The sequence below is a fragment of the Hibiscus syriacus genome, unplaced genomic scaffold, assembly GCF_006381635.1.
Source record: "Hibiscus syriacus cultivar Baekdansim isolate YM2019G1 unplaced genomic scaffold, ASM638163v2 tig00111723_pilon, whole genome shotgun sequence".
NCBI lineage: Eukaryota > Viridiplantae > Streptophyta > Magnoliopsida > Malvales > Malvaceae > Hibiscus > Hibiscus syriacus.
The window spans coordinates 530,797-533,635 of record NW_024063165.1 but is presented as its reverse complement, the minus strand read 5'-3'; positions in this window follow the sequence as shown (position 1 = coordinate 533,635).

Genomic DNA, 2,839 nt, shown 5'->3' with positions numbered 1-2,839 from the left:
TAATTCTTAAGTTTTAATTATAAATATCATAACCTATTTAGCTTCAAAATCATCCCAAATCATTCTAGTTTTCTCCTAATACTAGATAATTTAGAGAGTTTTCTTAATAGTTGTTTCCTCCTTTTTATCAAGAGAGAATTGTCATTGTTTTCTTCTTGTTAAATCAAGAGAAGTTGTAATTCATATTTTTCATAGTGAAATTCTTATACCGTTGCCCGTAGTTTTTATCCAATATTATTTAGGGATTTTCCACGTAAAATTTGTGTCTTTTTTATCTTCATTTTTATTTTCTCAAATTATCAATTACGATTTTGCTCTATCCGATAACTGTATTTCGCAACACTTCTCACATGAGAAAGTAGATGGGGGTGGAGAGCCCTTGCTCTGTCCTTTCTCCCTACAACTCAAAGATTGATTCTTAAGTTGCAGTCGCATCCGTGGATACTAGCTGAGCTCTTTCTTGTTGATGATCTTGTGGTGTTCTAGCAATTGACTATGAAAATGACTTGGGAAACTGATCAAAACAGTTGGTGGCGATAAATTATATCGCACATGTATGGACAATAACCCTTTTAATGGGTAGAACATACGAGAAGAATTGCACTGTGAGGATGTTCCATGCAAACATGACACCTGGCATCTTCTCATTCCTTTAAATTTTGCTCAGTTTCTGAAGGAAATTTGGGTGATGATTGGTGACACGAGAAGGGGGATCTCCTACACCTATCAGAAAAAAACGAACGATCTCTTCTCTCCTTTGGAAGATTTAAATCTCTAATGTCCAAAATAAATGCCATGGAAAAAATGAGAATTTTCAAAACATTGTGTAAGTTACGTACGGTCTCTAGATAAAGTTTGGGATTATCTTGTAAACATTAGTATTCTAGTTTATCTCTAACTCAAGCTGACTTGTGTCGTTTTCGCGTCAAAATAATTCCTTAATCACAAAAAAAAATATAAAGAAAATATAATAAGTGGAAAGTAAGGGTCGATCCCACAAAGACTCTGCATTTTCTGATTTAGTTATCTTTTTGTTTATGAATTGTAGAGTTTTGATAGAGATGAAATTTAAGAGAAAAAAATAAATAAAAATATAAATATAAAAGAGAGATAAAAATAAGATAAATAGGGGGTTTTGAAAATCTGTTTGAAAATAAGATAAAGGCAAAATAATAATAATAATAATTGGAATTTTAAAAGAAGACTTCTTGTAAAAAGTAGTATCAGGCTTTCAGCTTTGATTCAGTTTCCTTGGATCATCGAAATAGATCTTAACTTCAGGATCCATGCTGGTTACTTGTATACAAGGTCAAATCCTTGTGATTATGCTTTGTATACTGAATATCTAAGTGCAATCTTTAATATCGGTTTGTGAATTGATCTAAGCAACAACAATGTTGTAGATCTAAAAACGTTAAGGCTCGAAAAGCTACCGACTCGAATTATGTTGTTTAAACAATAACTGGTTTCGATCTCAGTTTCCTCTTAGCAAACAATTTTGCTAACTGTATTCCCAGGAAGTCGAATGTGCTTCAATAAGCCGACCCTTCCACACACGTTAACCATAACAACATCCAGACCAACGTCGATTTTTTGGTTTTGAAAATTGTTTTGATTTGAAAATAAGTCTAGAAAACTGAGAGAGATATCTAAAGCGATTTAAGTGCCTTACAATTCTCACGTTTGGAATTGAGCCATCGCTTTAGCCTTCGGCTTAAAAATATTAGCTAAGCATGACAAAAGTAATACTTAGCAGGTTTAAAAATAAAACTTAAAATAAAATAAAAATGAAAATGAAAACTTGAAAAGAAAAGAGAGAACTTTATAAAACTAGAAGAAGAGTAAATTCTGAGTTGTAGAGATGTGTTTTAGGCTTACCCCGAGAGGGTATTTATAGCCTTCAAAATCCTAAAAACAAGGTAGAGATAATTCCTAAAATAAAAAATAAATCCTAATGAAAATACTTAAAACTATTTAAACTAAAATACTAAAAACAAAGATAAGATATAATATAATAAAATATAATATTTAAAATAATATCCTAAAACATGAGTTTAATTCAAATCCGAATTGCACAAACGTGCGGCTGATCCATTCGTTCTTCTAGAAGCGCTGACTGGACCTCCTAGAAGGTACTGACGTCATCGTATCGTATGATACGTCATGCCCACTAATCTAGCTTTGATTCCGAAAATAAAAAAAACTGCAGAATTCTGTTCTTTTAGTGCAATTTCCAGAATCTAGTGTCATGCACAGATAATTAATCAAAACAAACAAATAAGCCACAAAAAACAACGATTAAGGAGAAATTTAAAAGCAAAATAATAACCAAATAAAGCACATATCAAATTCCCCCTCACTTATTCAATGGTTGTCCTCAAGCATTCCTCAATTAACACATCAAAATCATAAATTGCCATATTCAATTTCAATTTATTTCTCAAACTTCCAATGGAACTAAGTCCATCATAATTGTCGAATTCAAGTTACAATCAAGAAAAGAAACAACTAAGAAAATTTAAAGCAAGCAAGATATCCCAATTAATTGCCAACTTCAATGAAACATGACTCAATACCTCACAAAGATTCACAAATATCTGCTAAAAGTGTTTAGGGGAAATGAAATCTCTCAAACCGGAACTAATCGAAATATTACCATAGGCTTGGAATCCAATCATGTCTCCACTACTAAAAGTGAACATAATGCAATAATCAAGGCTTTAATCTGGGTTGTAACATGAGTAAGGTATAGATAGGGAAAAAGACAGAAAAGAAAGGTTTAAAATTCCAAAACAAGGTATCAAAATTATTAGGAACAATCCACGAACTAACATGAAGA